Genomic DNA, 12,573 nt, shown 5'->3' on the forward strand with positions numbered 1-12,573 from the left:
CACTTCACCTTCTGCTATTCAAGATTCCACCTTTATCTGAAGCAAGAAGAAGAACATCGTCTAATTTTCTCTTTTAAATGGGCCAATGGACTAAGAGTCCAAGGCAGTCTTGTTACAAGATATGCCTTGTTTGGAGGTAAGAGTATTTACTGGAGGATTAAGGCTCTATGAAAGGAGTGGTGGTGACGACAGCCCACAGGCCAGATCAGGCTCACCAAGCTGTTTAAGTGGCTTACCAGACCCCAGGCAAACCTATACCTTTAGTGTTGTGGCACCAACCCTTTGGAATTTCCTCCCCTTAAATATTAGACAGGCACCATCCCTGTTATCTTTTTGGCACCTACTGAAGACCTTCTTTCAACAAGCCTTTCAAGTAGAGACCTTATCCCAGTCTGCGACTGTGCTGGAACTGCTTTTTAAAAATATTTTAAAGTGTTTAAAAGATGCTTTTAAAGTTGTTTTGTTTTAAGATGTTTTTAAAGTTGTGTTGTTTTTAAGATGTTTTAAAGTGCTTTTAGTGTTTTTGTTTGCAGCCCTGGGCTCCTTCTGGGAGGAATGGTGGGATATAAATTAAACAGATAAATAAACAACAAGCCTTTTAAGTAGAGACCTTATCTCAGTCTGTGTCTGTGATGGAATTGCTTTTTAATATGTTTTAAAGCTTTTTTAAAAAGTTTTTTTTAAATTTGTTTTTATGGATGTTTTGTTGTAATATATTTTAAACTCTGCTTTTTATGATGTTTTAGAGTGTTTTTAGTGCTTTTGTTTGCTGCCCTGGGCACTTACTGGGAGGAAGGGCAGGATATAAATTCAATACATACATACGTACATGCACACCTTGCAGACCTAACCTTGCCACCTCTTCCACTCACACTCCACCATGGCTAGCAGGTCAGAGCACTCTGGAAACAGGAAGTTCCTCTTCTCCCAGCTCAGCACCACAATGGAGAGGAGAATCCCTGCCCCCTTGCTCTTTTGATGATTAGGGATCAGCAATTCCCTGAAAACAAGCAAATACAGTTTTGCTCAAAATGAAGGCAACGTGATTTTGCTCCGCATGTTGACATGAGAAAGGATGGCCTTGTGAGGTATTATAGCTATTCTTGCAGTCATTACCCCTGATCCTAGCCATGTGATACATGTGTGTGTGTGTGTGTGTGTGTGTTTGTGGCTACAAATGCCTGTGGTGATGGAAAGGTACTCTGCATAGACTCAGTAGCATCCTTTTGTTACAGTTGTTTCCGTATCAGTAGCCTTAGTAGAGACCCAGCCCTGAAATTAGATTCTGGGGCTAAACCCTAGTGGGGCTTGGTCCAAATTAAGCTCTGCTCTACCTCAGTGCCACCTGCAGTGCTAGGAGGACTCATCCTTCTTTCTTCACCCAGGGATGAGGCAGCTGCAGCGGGGTGGGTTGGGTTGGGAAGGGAGCGAGGGGGCGACTGGCTTTGCATCTCTTGCAGAACGTGCCCACCAGACTGTTCGCTGCCAGGGCATAATTGTCTGAGAAACGCTTGAAATCTCCACTTAATTAGCCAGCGATCTGCCGGAGTAATTAGTATTTACATGTGAGCCTGGTGTATTCCATGAATAGTTAATGGGCCGGGTGCCCGTCAAGAGACCCCCTTGCAGCCTCCGCAATGCTGACACAAACATATGAATATTCATGGCAAGGGAAGGAGAGGGCTTGAGAGGAGGAGAAGATCGACAGGTGTCAGTCTCTCTTAGTCTCCACTGGGGCAAGGACCTTGACCCAGCACATCACCCAGAAATTCCTCAACCTGGTGTGTAAATGCGGACGTGGACCGTCTTAGGAATGGAGCCCAACTCAGACTGGGTTTGGCCCATTCTTCACCTTTTTCTGAGGTAGAGGCTGATCCCCCGAGACTGGATACCTTGATGACGGCAGGGCCATGGGAGTCGTCCTAGAAGACGTGTTGGTGCAAACTGAGGTTCAAATCCCCACTGGGGCATGATGCTGACTGGGTGACCTTGGGTCAGTCACTGCCTCTCAGCTCAGCCTACCTTGCAGGATAGTTGTGAGGATAAAAATGGAGAAGAGAACCATGTATGCCACCTTGAGCTCCTTGGAGAAAAGGTGGGATAGACATGCAATCAACCAATCAATCAATCAAACAAACAAATGCTCTTTTGATGCCTATGGGCATCCCGTGCAAAGTGGAGTTACATATAAGGGTTCGTATGCCAAGGTTGGGGCCGCAGCAAATCTTGCCACTCTCTGTAGCTGGCCTTGCCTGGGTGCAAAGTAGTAATGTATATAAAAGGGTGCCTTTGATCATGTGCAGAGTGCTTGATGTCTCTCCATCAAGTGGAAATGTTTGGGGCTGAAACCCAGATGCACTCTGACTCAAGTTAGGCTCCCTGTTTCCAGCATCTCACATAGCCAGAAAATAATCCATTTTCCCCTACACCCAGCCCTTCAGCCTTGGAGTTCCTGGTTTGAGAATCATGGAGAGCTGCAGGGGAGGTCCTGACCCTGAGGAAAGCGCTTGACCACATGACCTCCCTGGGGGGATCCGATGGCCTCACTCTCCGTGCTTTCCTGTTCCATTTCTTCTCGTGCCAGTGAGTATTCGAAGCTTGACAACAGCTAGGAAATAAATGGGAAATTATAGGCCTAGACTGCTCTCTGAGATGTACAAGACAGCTCCTTTATTAAACCAAAGCTGGCTGATGGATTCCTCCCCGTTGCCCATGCCGCTGCCCTCATTTACCTGATGATCGCTCGCCGGAATGTACTAAGGATCATCTGCCCTTCCCTTTCCCCATTCTGGGTGGGAATGACCGTCCATTCATTTTCTGGCTCTTGGTTGGCCTGGGCATCGATGCTCCAGGCCACTGGTTAGTGGGTTGTTTACTTGTGTGAGGGGCTGTTCCTGCCTCCTGCCCCCAAGTTGTAGGATGCTGAGAAGTGTCATAGGTGCTCAAGTCTCAGAGGTGGGTCGAGTCCCCCAGAGCAGTGGCCAGGAGTGGCAGCTCCTGTAGCGTAAGTTGTCCCAACTGAGGCTGCATTCAGACAGCAGTTTATTCCTGACATTTCTTTACCTGATTTCCATATTTTATTTGATCTTTCACACGACATGAAAGGCACTTCTGGAAATCTGGCAGAATATTATTGGAGGTTAGTGTTTATTTCTGCATTAATTGCTTCCAGAAATTTTTTTTGTTTGCAACCCAATTAGCCCCCCAAAAGTGACAAAATTTGGGGTTTACAGTTCTTTTCTGTAGTTTCCATAGGGGAATCGTGGGGGAACAGAAGTGTGCATGTGTGGATAGGGTGTGGGAGGAGCAACATGTCCAGTGATGTTCACTGTTGTGTCACACCACTCCTGCTGGCGTGAATGAAATTGAACGCGACATGGCAGTATATTGGTCACAACGCCACAGTTCCCTAATGCAGCAGGTACTGTAGTGTGAAAGGAATGGTAGATATTGGGATGGAAGCACTTCTGTAATCAGTAAAACAAATGCGATAAACCCCATGCCTGCCTGCAGCCTGATGGAGGGCAGCACTTCTGGAGGCTTTAGAGCAGACAGCGTTGGTGAACTGCTTCTCTAACCTCCCCTGATTCCTAGGACCAGGTGCATTCTGGCTCGTAGTGCTAGTGTGGCAGCTCCAGCAGAGCCAGAGCCACAGGGCGTCTGGGTTGAGAGTGACTCCCTATGCCTGCATCATGGGCAAACCTCAACAAGTCATCTTCTCCATGGCAGCAAAAATAACACTGCCCTGCTTTGGAGGGCATTGTCAAAAGAACTTAAATTGTCGGTGATGTGCTTTGCGTTATGGAAATACATATACAGAGACCCTCAGCGTCTGAGCTGTGTGTGCGCCAGTCTGTGTATTTACCTAAGTAGCAGGCTTTTACTCTGCATTTAGATCACTGAGACGTAAGACAGTAAAATAAGAAACAGCTTCTTTATGGATAGAAATACATAGTAGATAGGAAAGGCATAGCTAGTTCTAGCTAATTAAGTTGGAGGCGCAATGCCCAGACTTGAGTATTGCTCTCATGGCTCAGGAGAGAGAGCAAAGACAAAGATGTCTCCTATCTCCTTGAACGGTCAAAGAAGAAGACAAAGGAAGGAGGGGCAGGTCAGCTTCCCTGAGCATATCAGTTTACAACAGAAGGAAGTTGGGTAGAGAAGAGCACAGGTAAAGGTAGGCAAGCCTAGCCAGCTGGAGGACCCTCACTCTATCTTCCTTCTGGAATACAAACAAAAGAACCCAAACAGGAGTTGCTCTTGCCCCACTTCCAACACTTTGCAAGCTTGAAATGCTCCATATTGGGGTGGGAAACCTCTGGCCCTCCAAATGGTGTCAGGCTCCAGCTCCCTTCATCCCTGACCATTGGCCATGCTGGCTGGGGCCAGTGGAGTCTAACCACATCTGCAGGGCCACAGGTTAGCCAGCCCTGCACCTAGACTGTCCTCTGGGCCATAGAGCGGTGCTGAGGGAACATCTCACTTGCACTGCAGAAGGTCCTAGGTTCATTCCTGGGATCTTGAGTTAAGACGCTTGACTTAGGCCATGAAGAGTCATATCAACTGGGGTGGAATATACTGAGCTGGACTGAGCAACATCTCATTCATATCTCTATATGGCCTGGATTGAATTTGTCTCCCAGAATTCTCTTCTGCCAATCCTGATGGCAAATATTCTCCAGCCGTTTTCTGGAGTGGTAAATATTGGCTCTTCAGAGTCAGCATTTAACAACAGTTTTTGGAGTAGCAGTTCATATTTGACTTTATTTGAAGAGTGACATGCGGTGGTATCTGACATGCAGCAATGAATATTTGATGGTATCTGACATCAATCAGTTTTTGACAGCTGCGTTGCAACAGAATCTAGTAAACTTTGCATTACTCTCATTTATTTAGCCAGCAGACCATTCAAATTTGAGTGTCAAATTTCAGTTCTGAAATTTGAAGGTTGAATTTTGAGAGTCAATGCCAACATCAACCTCTAAATTTTGAGATTTTAAAATTCACTACCTCTGAAAATGTTTTGGAATGTTCATTTCATCTCTGACAGAAACAGCTGAACATTACTTTTTCAAGTGCTCCTTAGGCTGCCGTGTGGACTAGAAGCATGCTTTGTCGTGCAGTTCTTCCCCTTGTGTTGTGTAGAAAGTTCTCAAGAGGCATCTTGCACTGAGGCCAATCCTGGATTTCTGCTATCCAGGTTGTACCTCTTCATTGTGATTATCTCCCTAATGCTCTGCCCCTCCTAACCTGGCATGAATTATCTGAGTTGGATCAATGGTGTTGTGAGGAACAAGAGGTGTATTGATCCTCAAGAATCATTTCCGCCCCTTAGAACGCAGCCAATTAAGTCTGTCTAATTAAAACAAACGGCCTAGTATGTCTCACTCTGAACAGCTCCCCCGAGAAGGTCAGTGACATCCAGAAAACAATTGTGGATGGTGGGAGGCAGCGAACATATTTGTGTGCCCAGGAGAGAAGTGGAGCAGTTGTATGTTCACACTAACAAGATATGACCTGTTCACGTATTCTTTGTTTTTACTTGAGCCTAGGGGTTAAACTGGGTTAAAATGCTGAAAGGCAGCCTTTGCTAACTTTGTCCCCTCCCACTGTTTGGACTACCACTCTCAGCAGCCTGTTGGCTGGGGCTGATGGGAGTTATAGAACAGCCAGAGGGCACCAGGTTGGTGATGACTGCACTAAATTTGGATCCTGGGACCACAGGTTACGCTTCCTGGAAGACGGACTGCTGGCAAGTGGTGGGTTGCACCTCACAAAGACTGGGAAGAACGTGTTTAGCCCCAGCATGGAGAAATTCATCAGGAGAGCTTTAAACTGAATCCTAAGGGGAAAGGAGACGTAAACTTTGAGGTTACAACTAACGAAGGCTTGTGCACAGTAAGAGGAACTGAGAGAATGGCTCTAATGGGGCCAGTAACAGTCTTCATAAAAATATAGGAAGGAAGCCAGGCTGTAAATCACATGGTCTTCGATGTCCAGAGTATGGGAAACAAACAGGATGAACTTGAACTCTTAATACAGGAGAGTAAATACGACTTGATAGGCATAACTGAAACTTGGTGGGATGACTTGCATCACCGGAACACAGTGATTGAAAGATATAACCTGTTCAAAAAGAACAGAAGGAATAGAAAGGGAGGCAGAGTTGTGTTCTATGTTAAAAATATATATCCCTGCACAGAAATACAGGAGGATGAGTTTGATAGCTCCACTGAGAGTATCTGGATTAAAATAAACAGGGCAAGGAATGAAAGGAACATGGTGGTTTGAGTCTACTACCAACCACCCAATCAAGGAGAAGACGAGGATGAAACTTTTGCAAAGCAAATTGCCAATGTTTCGAGGAGGCATGATGTCGTAGTAATGGGGAACTTCAATTACCCTGATATCTGTTGGAAGACAAATTCTGCCAAACACAGCCCCTCCAAGAAATTCCTGATTTGTGTTTCCTGAATTCTCTTACAGAAAGTGGAGGAAGCAACTAGAGGATTGGCTATCCTTGACTTGATTCTAACCAACAGAGATGACTTGGTGGATGAAGTGGCAGTTACGGGAACTCTGGGGGAAGGAGACCATGCTATAGTTGAGTTCTTGATTTTAAAGGAAGCAAAAGCTGAGAGTAGCCATACATGTACCCTGGACTTCAGGAAAGCCGATTTTCATAAACTCAGAACAATGGTAAGAAAGGTAACAAGGTAACAAGCGACCCTAATGAGAAAAGGAGTGCACGATGAGTGGGAGTTTCTAAAAGAGGAAATTTTAAAGGCACAATGGTAAACAATTCCATCAAGGGAAAAAGGGGGAAGACAGCAGAAGAAGCCAATGTGGCTCCACAGAAAGCTTAGAGATGACATGAAAACAAAACAAGACACATACAGGAAATGGAAGGAAGGCCAGACCACAAAGGAAGAGTGCAGCCAGGTAGCACAGAATTGCAGAGATGGCGCCAGGAAGGCTGAAGCTGAGAATGAACAGTTAGTGAGAGATGCCAAAAGCAAGAAAAAAGCTTTCTTAAGGTACATTCATAGTAAAAGACAGAGAAGAGAAATGGTGGACAGCTACTCAGTGAGGATGGGGAAAAAAAGGCAGAAGTGTTCAATTCCTACTTTGGCTCAGTCTTCTCCTGAAAGGGGATCTATGACCCTCCTGATAAATGTGAAATTGAAGGGGCAGGATTGCAGCTTGAGATTGATAGACAAATGATGAACGAATACCTAATCACTTTGAACGAGTTCAAATTTCCAGGGCCCAATGAACACCATCCTAGAGTATTGAAGGAATTGCCTGAAGAACTCTCATAACCACTGTCTATTATCTTTGCAAAATCGTGGAGGACTGGTGAAGTGCCAGATGACTGGAGGAGGGCTAATATTGTCCCTATCTTCAAAAAGGGCAAAACGGAGCTACAGACCAGTCAGCCTGACTTCGATCTCTGGGAAAATTCTGGAGCAGATTATAAAGCGGTCACTCTGCAAGGCACCTTGAAAACAATGCAGTGATTACTAGGAGCCAACATGGATTTATGAAGAACAAATCCTGGAACACTAATTGATCTCATGATTTGATTGGGTAACTTCCCTGATAGACAATGGGAATGCTGTGGGCATAATATATCTCGACTTCAGCAAGCTTTTGAAAAAGTGCGCCATGATATTCAGATTAGCAAGCTAGCTAAATGTGGGCTGGATGGAACAACAGGTGGATTCACGCCAGAAGAGGAGATCAGCTGTAGCTCTCTGCAGCTGATCTTCCCCTCCTCCGGTGAAATCAGCTGGAGCGCGAGGAGCTCCAGCCCCCCCTCCAGCTGATCACCCCGCTGGTGCCCTATGAGCAGAAAACCGAAAAGCAGGGCACCGAGAAGCGGGGCCCTACTGTACAGACAAACTGGAATGCGTTCAGAGGAGGGCAATGAAGATGACCAAGGGACTAGAAACAAAGCTGTTTGAAGAGAGACTGAAAGAACTGGGCTATGTTTAATCTTGAGAAGACAAGACTGAGGGGAGATATGTTAGCACTCTTCAAGTACTTGAAAGGGTGTCACATAGAGGAGGGCCAGGATCTCATCTCAATCGTCCCAGAGTGCAGGACATGGAATAATGGGCTCAAGTTGCAGGAAGCCAGATTTCAACTGATCATTAGGAAAAACTTCCTACCTGTTGGAGTGGTACGATGATGGAACCAAAGACCTAGGGAGGTGGTGGGCTCTCCAACACTGGAGACATTCAAGAGGCAGCTGGACAGCCACCTGTCGGGAATGCTTTAATTTGGATTCCTGCATTGAGCAGGGGGCTGGACTCGATGGCCTTATAGGCCCCTTCCAACTCTATGATTCCATGATTCTGTGAAATTCATTCCTGAAATCCCCACGCTAGCTTCAAACCTTTGGAGACTCCAGGGTACCTGGACTGAGAGGATACTCACAAGTAATGCCGTGCTGAATATTTTGGAGTGGGTGAGAACATTTTTGGCATGAAAAAGGGCTCTTGGAGGATCTGAAATGCTACCCTCTTCCCTTTTGTGTGCCTGTTCAGTTGTCTTTGCTAACCCTTCTTGCTTCAGTGCCATTTTGAAAAACAATGTGCTTTGTGGTGGCTACCAGATCTTAGACAATTAGGTACCACCAGCATGCTTATGTTTAAAGCTTCCTGTGGTTGTATGGGGGTGGTGGTGTGGCTGTTTTATTGTTTTGTCTTTCATAGTATGATCTATTTATTTTTGTTTTTAACAGTGTTGTAAGTTGCTTGGAGACCTTTGGGTAACAAGCGACTAACAACAACAATAAATGTCATTGCATTTTATAGCCAGTCAGTTGCGCCCACGTAGTGATGTCACTGAGGGCTAATGGAGTCCTTGCAAAATTGCCTTCATTCTGAATGGAGGAAGGGAAAGGTAAGGTGTCAGCATATCACCCAGAAAACCCAGCATTGCCTTGACCCAATCGAAGAAAAGATCTCTGTATGCAAACTATGTACTGGACCAGAGATAATGAATGGATGTGTATTGTGTTCCATGTATTGTAGCCAGCCAGCCAGATAGCTGAAAGTTCAACACTGATGAGGAGTAGTAGAGGTGCAACCTCTTGACACAATCTAGTTTAGGGGGGCAGGGTAGGCTGTATGACTCACAGCTCTGTTCCCAGCATCTCACCACTCCTGCCTGCCTAGTCCCAGCATCTGCGGCTTGAGGCCACCTCCTCACTTTGCCTAGTGGTAGGGCTGGCACTGAATGTGGGAGAACATGCACCAATGAAAGAGCAAGGATCTCCTTAGTTCTTTTGCTCCAATGGTGGTTTCATTGCCCATCTTGTAGCACAGCAAGGAATTTGAGGTTTCTTCACAAAGGGTGAATGCATCACACACACAGACAGTTTCTGAAATATGTTCCTTCCTCCATAAACACCCCAAATATGGGTGTTTCATTACTCTGCCACAGAAAGCTATGGGAGGCACTGATGCGCTCATGTTTATTTAAAATGTTTGGCAAGTTTCAGCAGACATACTCAATAATCCTATTTGCACTGGATTCCTACTGGATGCACCCCCTTCCACTCTAGCAACAGCTCGCCAATTAAATATCCATCAGCAGCAAGGAAAACAAACTTGCAGAGCTGTTAATGCGCCACATTAAAAAGTTAATAATACCATCCAGCACCTGCGGCAAGCCGTACAAATTAAGAGCAACCGGCAATGTAATCTGGCGAATAGAGGAGTCGTGTAATTAACACTCATAAAATCACCGAGCAGCGGCTCTTGGGTGCGTGTGTGTGTATATAGGCATGCAGGTACATAGGAACTTCAAAAACCCGAACCAAGGAGCAGCTGTGTGGGGTTTAATAACATCTCAGCTGCACTGAGGGGGTGGGCAATTTTTCTCATCTTAATATTGTGCTCTTTCCTGGCAACGGATTTCAGAATACTCTGCAAAGCAAATAAAGCGGAGACATGTGAGATTAGTTGTGCCTTTGATTGGGGAGGTGTGTATTGCACTCACAGCAGAGTGTTTATGGGGAAAACTTGGATGCGATAAATCAAAAGGACTTCAGCATGGATATTGACAGATTTCATGAGGCCTCTGAGTAGCCCTTCCTTAATCTGGAGCCCTCTAGCTGTTTTGGACTGCATTTCCCATCAACCCCTGCCAGCAGGGGAAGGTGGGAGTTGTAGTCCAAAGCAGCTGGAAGGCACCAGGATGGGGAAGGCTGATGTAGGTAGACAGAGGCATATGAGTGAGGCTGTGTCCGTTGCCACTACCCAACCCTGGAATACTGAAGGCTACTGAAAGTCCCTCTGAGCACGCAGGCAGTCCTGTGCATAACACATGATTAAGTTACCACCAGAATTCACCACCATAAGATGTGGTGACTCCTTAGCTCAGGTGGCTTTAGAAAGGAATGAGGCAATAAGAATGGTTTTATCACCAGCTATAAGCCACCATAAGTAAGTAGAACCTCCATGGTCAGAGGCAATATATCTCTGACTACCAGATCCTGGAAGATATATTGGGGGAAGGCTTTTAAGGGCCTCTGCAGACACCCTTTTTATTGTGCATTCATGATTATTTATCCTCATGATGGTATCAAGACAGTTACGCACAAAACCACTTTTAATACTGTTTGCATCTGAAAATGTTTTAGGGCATACTGCTTTGTTTCCAATCAGCGCATGTTCTGTGACCTCCTGCTGAAATCCTGTAACTTTTTATACCACAAATGTTCTCCCCCCCCCGCGCTTTTGTTGTGCTGTAGTGCAAGACTGTGCCTCCTGATGGCATAAATGCAATAAATTGGGGAAGCATCGCATAACAGCTAATAAAGTGGAAATATGTGTGGATGGTCCAGTATAAATCCATCACCAATGCACTGTGGCAGAATTAGTGAAGAGAATGTGCGGTTGGTTTTGTTTGATGAGAAACTACCGGTAGGTACATAGTTTCCACAATGTAACTCAATGGTATGTGGCGTATAGTTTTGATAGCATCATCAAGACGGCCACCATCACAATTCACAAAATCATGAATATCTCTGTAAACAGTAGATGGATTTTAATTTATAAGGTCTCGATTTAAAGATAAATCAGAGAGCTACAGAATAACAATAATCTCTATGGTGTAACTGGTGCATAATATTAATGATGTAATCAAGATGGCCACCATCAAAGTTCACAAAATCATCAATATCTCCACAACCAGTGAATGGATTTTAATTTTAAGGTCTCAATTTAAAGGTAATTCAGAGAGCTACAATAAGTGTAACCCAGAAGTCAATAAATTTCTTGGTTTATAAGCATATACTGTAGTATCATATTGACCACTGTTAACCACTATAGACAAATGCAATCTCTAATAAGGAAATTTGATGAGATCCAAGGACAATCAAACCCAACATTTAAAATGATGCGAGAGTACATGATAATGGTGGAGTGTTTGTTGCAAGTAATTAGTTCTATTAGGAGTTGTGACTGGAATGCGCACATCTCATTTCTAGAAGCAATCACTGGGTATTTCTTTGCATTAGATCTACACAATTACTCTGCGATGATGGTGTACTACCTTGCCAAAGTATGTGCTTTGAAAGAGTCTGATCCTGAAATATGGCAGGGGTTTGAAAAAGGTAACTAGGTTGTTAGGAAAACTGTGTTTCCATTGTGTGCCCTTGGAGCTGATGAAGCACTTGGAACACCAGAATAGAGCTTTGAAGGTTTCAGGAGGCTTGGTAGGTATTACAAAGCATCCTAAAGCCCTGGCCTGTTATTTTTTAACAGCACCAATACTTGACCAAGTATCTGAAGAGAGGTCAGGCATGGCAGGGATGGCATTAGGGCCAGCAACATTGCACAAGCATAATTAGAATTCAAAAGAAGCAGTCACTAAATAAGATACAGTAATAAATAAACTGCGTATTGAACTGAAACGGATAGGAAATCCATTTTCATGTGACGGGCCTGAACCCATTAACATTGCAATCAAGGCAGTTTTCAGTGAAAAAATGACAAAGGATGTTAGGCAATTGCGTGTTCTCAGTACCAGATTGTATGAAGATTCCAAAACACAGAGATCCTCAGAAACTAGTATCATGAATCTATGGGATCCAATCAAGAAGAACAAACTACATTTGTGTTCACATGCCAAGAAGAAAATAAAAATGAATGTGGCCAGTATTGTTAAAGAGTTAAGTGCATACAAATCACTATTTGCCCGACTACTGATTGTAGCTAGATTACAGGGCCAACTTGATTTACATGAGACATTGCGACACGATGAATTTTTTGCTGAACCACGATCGCTATTTAAACCTATGGGACTATGCATCCATGTCAGAAAAGAAGCAAATTAATTGAAATTTTGCACCATAAACGCAAAGTACTAGCAGAACCAGCAAAGCACCTAAAATAGTTAGCATCACATTTCAAAGCATCTTTTCTGTTGCAATTATTGATGGCATGGCAGAGCTACAAGCTATAGAGAAATCAAAATATATTCAAACATACAAAGATCTGGCTGATGAATTCATAAAAAAAATTCAAAGCAAGTATAGGGAGCTTGATGAAATACACC

Source organism: Rhineura floridana, chromosome 15 (genome assembly GCF_030035675.1).
Source record: "Rhineura floridana isolate rRhiFlo1 chromosome 15, rRhiFlo1.hap2, whole genome shotgun sequence".
NCBI lineage: Eukaryota > Metazoa > Chordata > Lepidosauria > Squamata > Rhineuridae > Rhineura > Rhineura floridana.